General features: G+C 36.8%; 1 protein-coding gene and 1 long non-coding RNA gene across 3 annotated transcripts in view; both read right to left on the bottom strand.

Annotated features, from left to right (window-relative positions):
• Positions 1-19394, bottom strand: part of LOC133522367 (brain-specific angiogenesis inhibitor 1-associated protein 2) — a 380180-nt gene that overhangs the window by 91281 nt on the left and 269505 nt on the right. The gene's annotated exons all lie outside the window — the stretch shown is intronic.
• On the bottom strand, positions 4772-7363 carry LOC133522351 (uncharacterized). Its single transcript, XR_009800043.1, has 2 exons — positions 6760-7363; positions 4772-6185 (listed from the first exon to the last, which is right to left on the bottom strand). It is a non-coding gene; the product is annotated as an uncharacterized LOC133522351 (long non-coding RNA).

Here is a 19394-nt window from a genome sequence, read left to right as displayed (position 1 = left end):
TGGCCGCTTTCCGCTTTAACTATTAAACCTAAAGGTTGATAAAAGACATCGCTTTTTAGCGATAAGAACACCTGTTGTTTACCTCTGCTTATGTTTCTGTTTTCTTTTGTATTGTTTTCCTTTATTGAGGTGTGTAATAAAGAGTATTTGTACATATATTGTGTTGTATTGAAACTATTGTTCGAATATTTAATATTATTATAAATCTAATACGAAACCTCATCAACGATCATTTGGAGTAAGAATAAAAAACCTGCCAAGTGCGAGTCGGACTCGCACAGGAAGGGTTCCTTTTAAATTAAAATTAAATTAAATTAAATTACCGTTTATTTCAAGCGCATGTGGCTCATAAAATGTTAGTTATGTACAATAAAACTTAAAAACTATGTAAGTAACAATAAATATCTTAACTAAAATCATAACCATTCACCGTTACTGGGCTTATGAAGCCCGCAACAATGCATTATGTACGGACAGTCGATCCTATCCTTTATGACGTATTAAAAAAAACTACTTACTAGATCTCGTTCAACATTTTACCACTTTGGACACACATTTTACCACTTTGGTAGTGTCTCTCGCGCAAACTATTCAGTTTAGAAAAAAATGATATTAGAAACCTAAATATCATTTTTGAAGACCTATCCATAGATACCCCACATGTATGGGTATGATGAAAAAAAAAAAATTTTAATTTCATGACGTATTAAAAAAAACTACTTACTAGATCTCGTCTAAACCAATTTTCGGTGGAAGTTTACATGGCAATGTATATCATATATTTTTTTTAAATTTTTCATTCTGTTATTTTAGAAGTTACGGGGGGGGGGGGGGGGGGGACACACATTTTACCACTTTGGAAGTGTCTCTCGCGCAAACTATTCATTTTAGAAAAAAATGATATTAGAAACCTCAATATCATTTTTGAAGACCTATCCATAGATACCCCACACGTATGGGTTTGATGAAAAAAGATTTTTTGAGTTTCAGTTCTAAGTATGGGGAACCCCCAAAATTTATTGTTTTTTTTTTCTATTTTTGTGTGAAAATCTTAATGCGGTTCATAGAATACATCCACTTACTAAGTTTGAACAGTACAGCTCTTATAGTTTCGGAAAAAAGTGGCTGTGACAGAATCGGACAGACAGACGGACATGACGAATCTATAAGGGTTCCGTTTTTTGCCATTTGGCTACGGAACCCTAAAAACCGGCCAAGTGCGAGTCGGACTCGCACAGGAAGGCTTCCGTGCCATTATCTATAAAAACGGTCACCCATCGAAGTACTGACCCCGCCCGACGTTGCTTAACTTCGGTGATTGGATGAGAACCTCGAAATTGCAAATAAATATTTATTTTATTCTGTTTTTAGTATTTGCTGTTATAGCGGCAACAGAAATACATAATCTGTAGAAATTTCAACTGGCTAACTACCACGGTTCATGAGATACAGCCTGGTGACAGACGGACGGACGGACGGACAGCGGAGTCTCAGTAATAGGGTCCCGTTTGACCCTTTGGGTACAAAACTCTAATGAAGACCGAAATATATTAGTAGCACTATATAGGGAGCGTGCATGAACTGTAGGAGGCAGCACAGGAGCCGTCAGATTTTTGGCGCGAGGCGTAAATGTGATGTTTATTGTTCCGATGTAGCCCAAGAAATGGCAGAACCTACTATGCACAAGAAAACATGTGACGTGTAAATGTACATGTTTATAGTTCCGATTCAGGCCATAAGATGGCAGACCCTCCAACGCGCACGGTCCCTATACCTATGATAGACACAATATCTACCAAATATCCTTTATAATTATAAGTCGCACGCTTAGACGGCAACACGAAACTGCACTGAACATGTCATAAATAGAATTATTAGAGCCAAATCATGTTTACGAGACGTATTTCCTATCGATGTATTGGTCGGGTTTCAATCTATGCAACGTGTGCACTTGACAACAAAATTGGATACTCACTTCCATGCGTTCATTTACTATAAATATATTCACCTACAAAATGGGTAGTTTTATTAATTTATTGATAGATTTTCGCACCGTTGCGCACTGCCTCTGCGAGTTTACAACGCTTTTATTGAATGCTCACTCCTTCCTACTTATAATTTCAAAACGTAACGACTGCATTTTGATCACAAAAGTCGAATTAAAAAATAAATAAAGAAATATAAACCTTAAGAAAATTCTTAAAAGTCGATGACGCTACAACGCCGCTTTGAACGCCAAGATCCCATAAAGGTGTAGTACGAACTTACGAAGTCGTACCCGTGGCGCCAGGAACGCTTATAAATGCCATGGCGTACCTACGTTGTCCAGTAACTTAGGTTTCCAGTACGGTTTATAACAGACATTGGCTTGTGCGTGACGTTCTTCACGAGTTTGACAGACAGCGTTCAAAAGGTAAGGTAGGCGTTCATAAGAATAACTTAATAGTACATTACGATACAAGTGCGAAAAATAGGAAATTCGAAACGAGTGGCGATAAATTAAAACACGACCGAAGGGAGTGTTTTAAATCGACACGAGTTGCGAATTACCTATTCGCACATGTATCGTACAACGTTTTACCACAGATTAGATATATATAAGATATGGCCACCCCATACATTAAAATGCGACCGCCTAAAAGCGCGTCGATACTAGATGGCGTCACTGAAAATGCGCTGTTGCCTAATATGGAGACTAGATGGCGTTAAGTGTCACATCCAGGTCATAAAACTTTTTAGGAAATATCATCAATACCATATAATATTATTACTCCTAGCGACATCTATACATCTTCATTGAAAGTTATTTAGACATGTCGTTGTCAACGATTACGAATAATCAACAGGTGTCACTTTATTGAGTAAATTGAATAGATTTATTTTCTTGCGATAACTTATTAAGCAAATATTTAAAATAATTCAAAAATGAGTTTGTTGTGTCAAACTATTAGTGAAGTGAAGCTAAATATGATCCATGATTCCAGCGGGGTTCGAACCGGCATCTCCAGAAACTGTGTTTCCCTATACCACGAATATCGAAATAAGGAAATTGTCTATCTGGGCATCTGCCACTGGAATTGCGCAAGAGCGATAGAGACGGACTTACACGTTCGATTTAGCGACACCCGTCGGCCTATTTATATTGCTGGCATTTTTAAAACCGACCACGACTTCGTGTGAGGTGAATCCACCGGGATCGTTGTATAGGTTAATTATTTGCCGAAGATAGCTGTTTGATAAATAGTTATCACATATACAATTTTTTAGATTTTTTCTGGTGAGAGGGACAGAGAAAAATATATTAACATTTCTTTGATGCTAAGAATCTACGCAACAAGCTAGCAGAAAGTGTCAAATATAATGAATTTATGCGCCGCGAAATAATAATGAAATTATGTCGCGGTAGCCTAATTCTAGTTTTGTTCTATTAGATTTGGCTTAAAGGATATCCAGGCGGTAAAATTTCAATAGAAAAAAGAAAACCGGCCAAGTGCAAGTCAGACTCGTACTGGAAGGGTTCCGTACCATTATCTATAAAAAAACGGTCACCCATCCAAGTATTGACCCCGCCCGACGTTGCTTAACTTCGGTGATTGGAAAGAGATATTTATTTTATTCTGTTTTTAGTATTTGTTGTTATAGCGCCAACAGAAATACATAATCTGTAGAAATTTCAACTGGCTAACTATCACGATTCATGAGATACAGCCTGGTTACAGACGGACGGACAGACGGACAGCGGAGTCTCAGTAATAGGGTCCCGTTTGATCCTTTGGGTACGGAACCCTAAAAACAAGAATTTGACACTATTCGTAGGACTGGCCGGTAAAACCTATGGGCCAGCCAACCCCATTCAATGGATTCGATAAAAAAAATATCTTAGTTGTTCCCAGTGGTAACAGATGAAAAACTAATTCCCATGTTACCGATAGCAACAACTTGGTGGTAGTAATGCATACTTACGATATCAGCCCGCATGTAATTAATTACCTACTTACAACATTCCATTGGTTGGACCTCTGTCACGTCACTTGAATGACGTTAGGACAGGGATGGCGGATCTTCAGTACCTATATATATAATTTATGAACTATTTTTCGGATAGGGCGGTGTACTGAATTAGGGCACTTATATTAGGCAATACAGGTGTGGAGAAGAGGCAGGGTACAGAGAAATAGCGTAGTCAAAAACGGGTTCTAATATACTTTCTGAAAATTAAACTCTGATGGTAATATTATACCTACGCTACATAGTCAAGTCTTACCTAAGTGATTTGACCTGCTGAAAATAAAAATGTCATAATAATTTTGCGCCTGCTACCACCCACCACGGCCACACGGCCACGGTAAAAGAATTAGACATGGTGTATTCTCATCTGTTCCCACAATACATGTCCCCACCGGGCACAAATGGTAGGAATCCATTCACATTGTTGCTGGCGGGGACAAATGAGAATGAATCCTTCTCACCTGTGACCGCCTCGGTTTCTTCCTGTCCTTATTATTATACAAATGTCGATTAACTGTCAAAACAATGACAGGAAAAAACCGAGGCGGTCACAGATGGGAATGGATCCTTCCCACAAATGGGAATACACTTTAGACATTCCCTACTGGCGTAAGAAAGTGCATGTACCTACCACTGGTATCATCAGCACTGTACCTGCTTCATACATTATATGAATTACGTATGATATATGTATTACGTATGATTATTCATATATAGTACATACTAGGTATTTCAAATGCCTAGGGAAATAAAACAACAAGCATGACAACTACTTATTTCATTTATTTTGTAACAACCTAAGCTTTTGTTGATTTTGAATCCTGTTTCTTTTTTGTGATTTGCAGTAATAATTGATTTTTGTTTCAATTAATTTTTCTACACTGTATTTCAAATGCTCTGTACAGTATATATTATATGCGGTAGCGTGATCTATTTTTAAAATACATATTAAATGATTAGTCATGTTTTTTAATACATTTAATTTATGTTTTATAATATTAAATTGGTCCTCATAATTTGTTAGACAAACGTCAATGACTTGGTAAAAATTGACACTTGGGCATTTTAATGTTGTTTTCAGCGAGCCCATAGGTTTTCTCTAGTATAAATAATTGTTTTTTTATCACTTAAATCGACATTTTTAGTCATCGACTTCAAGCATTTGTTACATTTAAAGTTGTTGAAACATTTGTTTGCTATATATCCTGCGAAATAAGTGACAGAGCATTGTTCGAGAGTCGGAGTCCCTGTGCTATCGGCGCGGGCGGCTGTGCGAGATGTGCATTGTGCAGGGCGTCGGAGCCTTCTCCACTTGCTGTAGGGCCGTGCTGCGGGGCACAACACTTGCTGTAGGCTCGGGTGTATCCTCGGAATCCGAACTGAGGCTCGGGCTCCGGCTCCTTGGTGAGGTTCTGTCTATTGTCAGATAGGTCACAATTTGATACATCTGTCTGCTCGCAATTTTGATGACCCGGTAGCCGTACTAGCATTTCAGTTAAATAGCTACGAAAGACTGACCTTAACATTCGAGCGCTTGGATTTTTATTGTTCCCGCCCTTTAGTCTATATGTTGAAAATATATTTCTAACACATCTTGATTTAACCTGTTTGTTAACAAGTACTGTACACCTTCGGTGTTTTCTTCTGTGTACAATAGTATTATGCCATTAATGCTTTGCTGTAAGCCCATGAAACAAGGAGGCGTAGTGTTCTTTTATAGATTTCCTTTAACAACAATTTTTTTTATGTCTTGTAGAATTCTGAGATCATTTTCTAATGCTTGCCTCGCAGCGTTATCTTTTGTTAATCCACATTTCTTTGGATTCTTGTCAAATTTAGTTTTGCTGTTGAGAGCGTCAAACAAGTTGTTTATCTGAACAATAAACTGAGCTGTGTTCGCAGCAGTAGGGCTTGACAGTTCTCCTGTTTGTATTGCTGTGTTGATCGCTGCGCCAACTGAATGGGAAAATATTTGTGTAGCTAATTTTACACGTGAAGTAATCTTTTTCTCTTACGGCACTCCTCCATGCAAATGCATGTTCAAATTTTGACGAAGTTGATGAGCTTCCCGCTTCTTGATCGTGTAATACTTGCAACGCTCGTTTTCCATACACATTTCTTGGGGTCAACCTTTAATTTTTGGGGTGATGTATCAGGTGTCACTTCAACTGCAGTTCCTGAAATTAGATTTGGAATTGAGAAATAATATTTGGATACAAATATAAAGAACGAAAAAGTTCCTTTAAATAAAAATCGGCCAAGAGCATGTCGGGCCATGCTCAGTGTAGGGTTCATGTATCATGTACATTACAAGTATAAGGGAGTACCTTCGCAGCGCTTTCTACGTCTTTTACTAAGATGAGAAAACTTTTGCAATAACTCAAAAATGGCTGGACCGATCATGTTCGCTATAGTTTTCATTGAAAGTATTTAATAACCTTTTATTTTACAAATTAAAGCAAGAAATATTACTTTGATAATCCGCGAGAAAATAACGTGTTATGTCAATCAGTGCTAACCCGTTATACTTACTTGCGTATTTTTACATGCAATTAATGTTCCCACCCTCCCACATTACCAAAAAACAAAATTGGTAATGCATCCACATTACCAAAAAACAAAATCAATCCCCTACACCAAGAACATTTTAACAAGTGAACAATAAAAAAAACTTGGACCGAACATGAAATTGATGACTTGTCTACAGTTATAGATTTTTTTTTGTAATTAAGTAAATAAAACAAAACATACCTGAATTGTTTATCCATGTTCGTAGACGATTTGTATCCTTTACTGGAAAACGGAATAATGAATGAGTTCCGCTTGTATTTAGGCAATTTATGTATTGACAGCGCCGGGTAGGAGCCATGTTTTTTGTGTTTCTTTGTCCGTTCAGTGTGCCTTGTTGTCGTTATCCCTTGTCAACAAATCCGTATCGTGGAGCAATCGTAAGTCCGTAGAGAATGCCGAAGTCAAATAACAAAAAACAAAACAATGAATAAAAAGTAATGAATAACAAGGAGCGCATACGCAGGAGTCACATACCGAAACCACAGTCACCACAGTATGTTCCGTTCCGAAACAGAGGAGAGGGCCTACCGCGAACCACCATTGACGTGTTGCCTCTCAGTCGCACTTGTAACTTCGCACGTAAATGTGACGGGGAGGCAACACGTCGAATGTGGTTCGCGGTAGGCACTCTGCAGTGCAAGTCAACGATATAGTATTGCCAGTTTAATTTCTATCAATCCCCACAAATTCCAAAGTATCTTTATTCGTTTGAATTTGAATTGAATTTGAACACGGGTCTTAGAAATATATTTTAAAATTTATTTCTTCGTTTAAATATTATTAAGAATAAAAAATAATAATATTTATTCTTATTTTACCTTTTTACGTGATGTAAAATATGTAGGCAGGCATGTAATTGTAGGTAATAACGTAATCAGGTTGGTATTGGTTGGTACGGTCAAGGAATTTAATTTGTGACCCATTTCGTACCTTATCACAGTGACAATAGTATGAGGTCTCCAGCGAGTTTCATGTTGTTTGTAAATTCTTTGACTGTACTTATAATACATATTAATTAACGTTATACATAGATTTTATTTGACTAATATTAACATAATAAAATTTCATGTGGAGTTTAGATAATGGGAACAAAATTTTTAACGTTTTTAAAAGACAATACATACTCGTATTAGCGAAATTTTTCAAGGCCTCTACAAACCACACCGACAAATTGCGTGCGATTTGTGCGGCATTTGACCGATCGGTTGAATTTGTTGCACTTAATTGTCGGTGATTATCTAAAACGCAAGTAGTTCTTTATACTCTTGCAAAAAAACTTTGTGCCTAATGGAAAAAGGCGTGAAATTAAAAATATGTATGGGCTATAGATCCTTCGCGTCTACTTTTTGCCGCCTTTTTCTACTGAAAAAGCTGGATTTTGAGAATATACAAGGCCTTCATTGGCCTAAGAGGACTTCATGTTTACAGTTTTAAAAAATATGGTTTCTACAGATACCATGTCTTGCAACATGCGATTTCATATAAATACTATAATAATGGCCTGAATACATTGTTTAAAGGTCCCTTCTTTTAGTTTTTCTTAAATAACTCGTAAACGGTGGCCCATACCATAAAATGTTCTTTCACGTAAATAATCTATATAAAATTGCCTACAAGAAAGATTTAGTACTTTTTTTCGCTAGCATCAACATTTAAAAATTGTATTGAATTTTTTGTAGACAATTTTGTGTACATTATTTACGTTTAACAACGTTTTTTGCGATGTGCAAATCAACTGCCGCAATGCAAGCATGTTACGCAAATCGCATTTAATTATTAATGAAGTTTGTAGAGGCCCGGCCCATAGTCTTCACAAAATAATGTAGTAGACTGCTCGCAGTGGTCGCGTTGTTGCCAGCTCAATAGAATGCCTTCGAAGCTGAGCAAGCTGACAACGTCGCGAGGCAAGTTTCGTAATGTCTCATATCTTTATCTATATAATTAAGTATCAGAATACACCATAATTATGTTATTAAGTGCATGCCGGGGTCTATAACTACATAAGAGTACCTAAAGCGCTTCACACGCCTTACTTAATCTAGTATAAGTTTGTTGGACGTTGGAACGACTTTTTGGAACGAAGTTTCTTGTCGGACGGTTGGCGGATGGCGGCTAGGCGAAAAAACTGTAATAGTAGGAGATACGTTATAAGGAATTACATGGACACTTATTATAGGTGATAGAAGTTTCAAGAGGTACGGTTAGATAAACCGGTAAGGTCCAGTAGGTAAACAAATCAAGCCGAAATAATTGCTGATCGGTAAAAGTCTAGTTAAACAATAGCACAACAAATAGTAGCGGGATAAGTATTGAGTCAAAATAAACGTAAGGCGAGTCAAGAAGGTAGAATCATGACAATGAGCATGAGCTATAAGCTATAGTACCTGGGCGACCTTTGCTCGGTTATAACTATTTATTGTAATATGGTGGTGTATAGGTGATAATCTTAACTACATTTTTTTACTAAATTAAACTTGTCTAAAACAATAAAAATTAAAATATATATATATACTTGAACATACATAAAAAAAAAACAAAATTTAGTCACCGGGCGAGATTCGAACCCGTAACACTCGTTTCTAGCAGTCCGCCTCTTAACCCGCTGGGCCAGACGGACAGTGGCCGGCGGCAAGAAATTAGCGACCATATTCTGCGTCGAAAGAAAAACGCATGAAAACTCGAAAACACGCGTTTTCCCAAACATAAGACAACTCTAGATCGATTGTATACCCCCAAAAACCCCCATATACCAAATTTCAGCGAAATCGTTAGAGCCGTTTTCGAGATCACAGAAATATATTTATATATATATATATATATACAAGAATTGCTCGTTTAAAGGTATAAGATAAAAGAAAACAGTTGTTTGAGGTACAACTTTTTGTTGTGATTTTTGCCCGAGGAAGCATTTCGACAAACTTGAAAACATAATTATGTACCTACGATCCGAACTTTAGGATGCGACGTTGTCAGGTCATTAGCTTCACGGTCACAGTCGTTGCGCATTTGGCAGGCTGGCAACGTCGCCTGCTTTCATTGAAGTACAAAATTATTGTTACCTGTATATGATTGTTACCAAATTGTACTTTCATAACGTTCCTTTCTACAGCACAACATTTTTTAAAACAGTCCCCTACTTCAGGGTAAAGTTGTCAAGTTGTTTCTTAAAAAAACTTCGAGATTGGAATGGAAAAGCTATTTATTTTAAAATTGAAGCATATGATATTTTATTGTTTTTTTAAACAATATATGTATTATGCTTTATTTTATTCTAACTGAACACACATGCACTAGACAAGCACAATCGTGAAGTTATTTTTAGGGAGACAAAGAAATTTAAATGGCAACACTCAAAATAAGTTGTCACTGTTCCAATCCAATTTGTAATGTAATGGTTTGTAATAACACTTTTTTTTTATTTGATTCTTAATGTAGAAATTTGATTAGAATGATTAGATACATACCTATGAACGTCACTTGCGACTTTGTCTTGCAGGCACAAAATAGTGAATTCAACTAAAGCAAGGCTAAAGCTATTGAAATGAAGTTCCGGTTTGGGAATCAGTGATGAAAATTGCATGCGAATGGATTATCACTTCAGGTAAGTCGTGCTTTAAATTTTATTTAAATCTTAATTTGTGTAAATACTGAAACAATTCAATACCTACTCTTTATAACTTTATTTTTACTTCCTGTCAATCTGAACTGAAAACTATCATGCGCACGAATATGTATGTTATTTATGTTAAAACCAGAGTGATACTCTTAAGTATTTTTTGTCAAACATGATTTGGTCGTTTCAAAAAAGTAAATGGAATTCCTGTTGTTTAGATTCAGATTTATTTATTAAGCAACATACGATTGCATTACAAATAACATTCATGTCAATATATATGAATCTATATTGTGATCTCCTTCCTCGCGTTGTCCCGGCATTTATGCCACGGCTCATGGGAGCCTGGGGACCGCTCGACAACTAATCCCCAGAATTGGCGTAGGCACTAGTTTTTACGAAAGCGACTGCCATCTAACCTTCCAACCCTGAGGGTAAACTAGGCCTTATTGGGATTAGTCCAGTTTCCTCACGATGTTTTTCTACACTGAAATGAATCTATGTATATTGTGAACGTCAAAATAAATCTAGCTATTCCTAAAACGAAAAACCAATAGACATCAATATTTAGAATTTATTTTATACCTATAAAAAACTAGGCAAGTGCGAGTTGGACTCACGCACGAAGGGTTCCGTACCATTATTTATAAAAACGGCAGAAAAATCAGTGCGAAAGCGTCATTTTTCAGCATACTGCGCTAAACGAAGCTGCCGCTCTCCGGCTCCATCAAACAGTTAATAGTATACACACCTCGGGAAGTCAATAAGAAAGCCTCAGATCACATGTTTCCATTACATCACTTCAATTACATCTGATCTGAGACAATTCTTACTTTACTGCCCTAGGTACAGTCGACGCAAAAAAATACAGTCTTGCATCCTTCTCTATAAAAAGGTGACGCACATATTTGTCAAATCTAACCTTTAATATAATGACAATACGAGTCAAGGCACGCATTGTTGTGAATAACATAATCTATATGAGAATGCTTCCAATTTCATAAAGAAGAAGGACATTCAAGAATGTTTTCGAATGGTCTGTTGATGTTGGTTGCCCAAGTTCTATGACTGTCTGTTGTAGACTTATTCTTGTCAAGTCAACATGCAGGTTAGGAAAACTGTATCTATAAGTATTGTTATAGAACTATTTAACAAATATATTTTCTTATTTCAGGAACCAGTCTCTAGCTACTAGAAGTAACAATATAGTATGGGGCAAGACAATGAGATGAGATATGGTCAATGCATCTCATTACCCAATAAAAATATTTTGAGGTAAAAATTGTAACAATTTTTATACCTGCCTCAATGGATACAGACACAAGCTACGAAAATCTTTTTAATAGAAATAAATCCTCATAAAAAAGAAACACTTGAAAATGATTTTTTTTTTCTCCCTCAATGATGTCTACTCAATTGCTACAACCAATATTATCTCCATCCAACTCTAAAACCACTGAACTGATTTAGATAAAATTTGCTATGGAGATAGTTATTTAGATAGAGGATTATCTATTACATCTACTTACGAATGAAGACAAATTTCATAGTAAAGTTGTTCATTAGTAGTATGTGTGTATAGACTTCAATTTTAGCAAACATATCCCTTAGTAGTCTACCAGTTTCCATAATAAATGTATCTCACAATAGTACACATTTTTTACCGAATATTCGGCGCTTCGGTCTACGGTGTGGCCGAACATTCGGTATTCGGCCTAAACCACTATTCGTGGCATCTCTAGTTATGAGCCCTTTCCATAATAGGTCATCTACTTAGCATATTAGTAGTGTTCTACACATAGTATAAGAATAAAAAAAGTGTATCTTCGCATATCGCAGTCGGATTGTTTAATCCGCCGTATTACACTACGGCTAGTTGTTATCAAAAACAGGGCCGTTTTGAATTGCGGCAGTTCAACGATTAGCCAGATTGTCATTGTGATACGTTCGTCAATAAGGCGGCCCACGTTTAGCCGCATCGCATTGTACTCATTGACATATATCTAAGGACGGGCCTTATAGGCACTAAGAATGGCGCTAGTTCAGTGGTGTCACTCTCGAATTCGAGCCAATCGTGCAGTTTAACGCAACTAGTTGCGCCCAATCGCGCGCGTGATGCAAACTCATCAACCAATCGCGTTGCGGCGTTAGACTGCACGATTGGCTGGAATTCGTGTGCGTGACACCGCTGTACTGGCCCCATTCTTATTGTCCGTAAGGCCCGTCCTTAGATATCGTCAATGATCGTACTACTATTTAGATTGTAGGGTGACCAATGACCATACTTACAAAATAAAACGGCATTCAATACGGCTAATTGTTGAACCGCCGCATTTCAAGACGGCCCTGTTTTTGATAACGGCTAGCCATAATGTAATATGGCGGATTATACGATCCGACTCAAAATAATATATTATTTCAACGGCCAACTAGTCTGTAGTGAGTGACTCTGCCTACGAAGCAGAAGGTTCCTGGTTCGAATCCTGATAAGGACATTTATTTGCGTGTTCATCACAAATATTTGTTCCCGAGTCATGGATATTTTCTATGTATATAAATATTTATATATAGCGATATAAATAATTATTGTAACTTTTCTAAGAACAAAATATTTTTAGTTTATATGTAGGATAACTACAGTGACATCTTTTGGTACTTATCCTTAAACAATCCAGCTATCTCGTACACTGGTAAGAAGTTAAACTGCCAAATGGCGCGATAGATGGCGCTTAAAATAAATCTCGCGATATTACATCGATTTTTTTCCGCATCGATTAATTATGTTTAAATGGCCTTTTTAAAAGGTTTTTTTGTTGTAATATGCCAATCAATTGGAATTATACACATTTGGTTGATAATTGGAGAGATTTCAATTAAAATAAATACCGATGTAGGCCAAATGGTCCTCTGAGTGACATCTCTTGATTTTCTCTGGAACTAATCGAGACTACTATGGGTTTGTGACTCTATATATATTTACTTTATGGTTTTACAGTACATATGGCCCTTTAAATGTTCGACACAGTAACGTAATATGCTACTTCTCGCACTAGTGCTATAAAGTAGCCCCACATGTACTGTAAAATACTTTTCTGCATACGATCAAATATGACAGTGACCAGGAAAGTTGGATTTTACGTTTAGAAGTCAAGGGTAGTTATTTTGTTCGCTTACGAGATAAATGTAAAGCCGGAGACAGATATTCACTGATATAGTGGCAATAGGTAGGTAAATATTTTTTGCAGTGGTTATTGAGGTTTTGTTAATCGTTAGGAAATGGAACATTCAGCATTAAAGGTTAAAGTGATAGGTGGAGAGTTTTTGAAACGCGATGTTTATAGCAAATATAAAAGGCCTCCCTCTCTTCCCTTGACCCGTGCGTGTCCCTCCAGTTTCTGTCAAATGCGTCAAGGTCATCTCGCCAACGCCGTCGAGGTTTGCCGCGACCGCGACCTCGGGTTCGATTTGTGGGGTTTGGATAATTTTGGTTCTTAGGTAATTAATAAAAGAAAAATGTTATTGCGATAGATATACATCTTAGGTATGTGTCTAATGAAATACTAACAAACAACTGCAATTATTGTCTATATTTTATTACGTAACATCCTTTCAATGCGATTATAAATCTTATAATGAACGTGTAAAACGAGTTAACTGGAAAGCTGTCGGATGTTTTAATTAGTACAGTCCCCTTCAATAGTAATTAAACATTTTTGTACCTTATTATAATTGCAATAAGGTGGACATTGTATAGATATTTTTGCAATCGAAAGTATCTACGTGTTCGCGTCCGTATAGTAACTGTATACAAAAAGGTTTATCAAATCTCACGCTAGATGGCGCTGACCCCACCATACAACTAGCTAACGAAATTCTTATCGGGTTTGTATAGAAGGGTCGACATATATTTTAACATAATAAGCCTTATAATATATGAAGGTAAAGAGCGCCCTTTTAGTGCAAGTTTTGAACATTAGGCAAATAGTAATTTTATTAAAGGTTAATAGGATTCAGGAAGCTTGTCTAGGTTTTGCTTTCAATTTCGAATTGAACTCAACATGCGCTAGCTTACTTATCATGGCTACTTGGCTACATCAATGCAATGATGGCCGCAAAGAAATCGAGTAGGTTACCCATAGATTGCACAATGGGACCCTTCTGGCAAAGTGAACAAAACCGCCATAATGCGACGTAGGTACTTTTCACTTGCCAATTCTGAGATGAAATGGTTTATGTCGCTCGGTTTTGCGGTTTACGGCACTTGAGAATGTTTGGGAGATGAAAGTTTACTGTAAGGGGGCACAAGACGAAAATTATTTAGGTACTTAACCCTTTATAAAGGCATATACTTAGGAGAAATTCCTAGCTGAGCAACTTTTCAAATCTCGAATTTTTGAAGCTATGTTTCTGTCGCGCTGCGGTGGGCAGGAGTGCGTGCGTGCGATAAGGACAACTGCACCTCGGACTAAAATTCCTACGCAAAAAACTCAAAAATCGAGGTTACGCTCTCGACTGGAAATCCTGGGAACTGCGAGAGAGGAAATAATCTATGCCGCTATGTTTTTATTTTTTGGATATTTGTTATCATATTTGTATACTGCGCCTTTTTTGCAGCCAATTCAATTGAGCCGTTTTTGCGATTTTCGAGGCGGTGTAAGTTTTTTCAAAATTAAATTTTCCAAAAAAGCAAAATTGCACAGATATTGATAATATTGATCTTATTTGCAAAAATCATTGCTCTAGGTTAAAAATAGAGAGAGGAAACAGTCGAGAGCGTTTGTATGGAAAAATCGCAACTAGGAATTCCTCTTAAAAAGTGTAAAGATATGTATCTGTCTGACAGGTCTGACTGTATATTTAAAACAAAGTAAGGGTACCTAAATCAACTTTTTGTAATGTGAAACTGAACTAAATTTGCTCATACATTCGACACGCTTCGCATTATGAATACTCGTAGTAGCTCGGCAACCGAAACTCATCAAACTATTAATCTATTTAACTACAAACTCAATCACTATTGTAAGGTTCTTTATTTATAAATAGCTTATATTCTGACTATTTTTACTTTTATTTATGATTAGCCAGTGATTAGCTTATAAAAGAGTATCAATTGACTCTAACTTGTCACTGGTTCCCGCCATTTTGAATTGTTATAAAAAGTGTAACACAGTGACTTGCGGCCAGTTCGAGTACGGACAAGCTATAGTGAAGACGTCTTGGAATATTCATTGTAAATTGGTTGTATTGTTTGTTACAAATGAATAAAGTTAAAACATTGGTACTAGTATTCGTTTTCATCACCAACCCGGTAGTGGTATTATACTATGTTCCGAATTAGTCCTTAATTAGTCCTTAGAGCACCCGATAGAAATGTTTGCATAAAAGTAACAAAATTTTGTTACTACACAGTACTTACACAAAAACTGGAACTAGCGAAGTAGGTTTACACCAGTCAACATCATGTTGGCTTGTAACAACAAAAGCGGTATAAAAAATATTTTTTTCAGTAAATAAAAAGAAGTTACTTATATAAAATCTAAAGCAGTGTGCGGAAACTCAGAGTGAAATGTACGTACTGCTGCAGATAAAAGGTACCATACGTAGAAGTTTATATGCAAGGGGGGTACTTCTTTTCTACAGCTGACCGTACTATAAGAATTACCGTTTAGTCATAGTACAGACAAGGTATTAAATATCGATACGGACAAAGTGCCAAAAATATATATACACGACCTTATTGCCTATACACCGTAAAATGACATGACGGGCTGATAAAACCCGACAAATTTTAAAGGTGTATTCTTGACCGCATTTAGAGACTAAAATGTGATACAAAGTTTTCTGAAATCGGTCTTGTTTTAGAGATAATGACAATTTTTGTAAAAACTTGTTTCTGTAATAACTTAGTGATAAACGCATTTTTGGCTGCGACGCTGCCACTATGTGACTTGGTTTCGATATACCTGTTGGCAGACATAAGTTTTATAAAAACTCGCAATTTTTAGTGTAAATAAAAAAACTTTAGTTATTCGTTGTAACTAATTAGTTTTTTTTTCGACAAGATGTAAGAAGAAATAACGTGTCGTATGAAGAAAAAGCAAAAAAAAAACATTTTTTTTTGTCTTGCCGAATTTTCCCAATTTTTTGCTCCTCATGACCTCAGGAATGCGTGGTTAAAATCTGTCGGGTTTTACCAGCCCACGGTGTATATTAAGGTAGTGTGTACATATTTTTGTCACCTTGTCCGTATCGATATTTAATACCTTGACTGTACATAGTATGCAACTAAAATGTAAAAATAATACATGTAATCTACAACATTGACGATTCTCGCTGCACTGTAAGGAAGCTGTCAGTTTTCTATATTTACTAGACTGTCTCTAATGTACTATATTTATCTCAGTAAATCATACGTTATAATGTATTTCCAACGGTTCGGCAATTCGGCAACACGTTACATCCCGTTGTATAAAGGCACTGCTCGCCGGTCTAACCTCGACTGACCGTAACTGTCAGTGACGTAAGCGCTCGAAACGTCAATACACTACACTGTCTATACGCACACATCACGTACCGAACACCGAGCGCGTAACACACGTATTATAACGCTACGCACACGTCATTACACTTATCGCTCACATCGTGATTTTGGCTTTAATCGCCAAATTATTTTAACCAGTTTTAACTAGCGCTGGAAAATATATCTACCTACCACAGCACTGAATGTCTCCTGTTTCATATAGTTAGTAGGTAATCGATTAAAATAGCGAACACCCACGCACACGACACGTAGCCTCGTGCCATCCACCATACAAAATTATAGCGAGGGAAATTAGAATCTAGTTGTATTTAAAATTGGGTTGAATTTCATTTATTCGAATGTTTATGAGACAAATGAAATGTTACTTTGTTTGTTTTTAGTGAAGGTTGATATCCCATCGAAACGGAATGTATTATACATTGGGCGGCACGAGGGTAGAACATCGAGCACGTAACACACGTACACACGCACACGTCATAGCACGTATCGCTCACACCGCGATTTTCGCTTTAATCGCCCGCGCTGGGTTTAATGACCGCTTTAGTAAATTAATTTTTGCTTTATGAGTACGTTAATGGAAATAAAGATTAGTGATAAACAATTGACGGTGATGCATTGTTGTGTAAATTGTTAAAATGGAAATATTCTTGGATGATAATAACGAACTGCTTGGTAATTATTGATAGTATACGATACTAGCAATATTTTTGGTTTGCAATTACTTATTTCCTTTATTTATCTTTCTTCTTAATTTATTTATCTAAAACAACATAAATAATATACAGACAGCAATACGCTTAGTGATATACGTCCTGATTCGAAGAATGACATAGGATAACGATAAGTTCTGGTTAAGATAAGTTCTCAGTTAGATATCGTTTGTCTGTCGTATAATTGAACGAAGCAACTCGATTCGGGCAACCAATGTCACTTTGACGTTAGAAATATCGTAGATAGATCTTATTGGGATAACAGCCGAATCGAATGAAACGTCAATTTTGACATGTCGTTTAGTTATTGATCTTTTAAAGATCTTTACAAGGTCTTAAATCTTATTTTTTTATATTAAGCAAAATAAAAAGTGTCTTAATCATTCTTTGAATCGTGGCAAAAATATTTAAAACTTCGCCTACTCTAACATCGCTCTTCGGATACACGTCGTCACGTGTCTTTCGGGCCGATTTGAATTTTAATTTTTTTTTATATACCACGACGGTGGCAAGCAAGCATACGGCCCGCCTGATGGTAAGCAGTCACCGTAGCCTATGGACGCCTGCAACTCCAGAGGTGTTACATGCGCGTTGCCGACCCTTTAGAAATCTGTACACTCCTTTTTTGAAGAACCTCATACTGTAGACCCTCGGGAAAACCTCGGCAGGTAGCTTATGCCACAACCGGAGCGTACGCGGGAGGAAGTTCCTCTTAAACCGCACAGTGCGCGACCATCCAGGTTCCAGGGTGTGAGGATGAACACCCCGCCGACGGCGGGCGGTGCGGTGATACGAAGTAGCCGTGGGCATCATGTCAAACAATTCTTCAGAGCACAGCCCATTGTATAAGCATAGATATGTCAAAAATGACGTTTTTGTTTAGAGAAACGACATTTGTGACACTGACATATCCAATCCATATCATTCTAGCCCTAATATTTGACGTAAGTTCGAATCGGGCCATTAGTGGCCAAGTCCGAGTCTCACGTATTTTTTTTTATATATACAAAATATAATAATCGACTTGAAATAACATAGATGCAGTAGGATTTTTTAAGTGATGCGAAAAGTATTCTAACGTTGCTGCGAATTTGAATACCATAAGGACTAATATAATAGAAGAGAATAATATAATAAGTATTTACATCAATAAATTGCTCTGATAATTAGCTTAAGATAATATGTAATACTGTCTCACTATTCATAAGTGCTTGTTGGTAGGCCTACATGAATAAAGTATATTTGAACTGAACTGAACTGAACTGAGATCATAATCCATTATAAAAGTAAAAAGTTAAGCCTTTTCAATATCTACTGCAGATAGAGCTCGAATCAAAATAAAGGTATACTCGTATTTTTGTAGGACTGTAACTATATATAAATATTAAATAAATATTATAGGACATTATTACACAAATTGACTAAGTCCCACAGTAAGCTCAATAAGGCTTGTGTTGAGGGTACTTAGACAACGATATATATAATATATAAATATTTATAAATACTTAAATACATAGAAAACACCCATGACTCAGGAACAAATATCCATGCTCATCACACGAATAAATGCCCTTACCAGGATTTGAACCCGGGACCATCAGCTTTGTAGGCAGGGTCACTACCCACTAGGCCAAACCGGTCATCAAAATAGCTATTTATACATTTTGGTGGTTATCGTGTGGTACTATGGAATTATTTGTCTCCTGCGATATTTCCAGACCGATACGACCTTCAAACCTACAAGAAAAGAGCGTATCCCCTCCGGTGTTGCAGGTGTCCATGGGCAGCGGTAATGGCTTACCATCGGGAAATTCACCTGCTCGTTTGCCTCCTATAAAAAAGAAGAAAAAAGAAGGGGACGGCAATCATATGACATTTCGAATTAATTTTACTCGCGCCGACCTTAGTGAATTTACCTGAACGTTAGAGTTCACTTAAACATCTATACAAA

Source organism: Cydia pomonella, chromosome 10 (assembly GCF_033807575.1).
Source record: "Cydia pomonella isolate Wapato2018A chromosome 10, ilCydPomo1, whole genome shotgun sequence".
NCBI lineage: Eukaryota > Metazoa > Arthropoda > Insecta > Lepidoptera > Tortricidae > Cydia > Cydia pomonella.
Note: the sequence above shows the minus strand (reverse complement) of the source record. Positions and strands in the feature narration are given on the sequence as shown.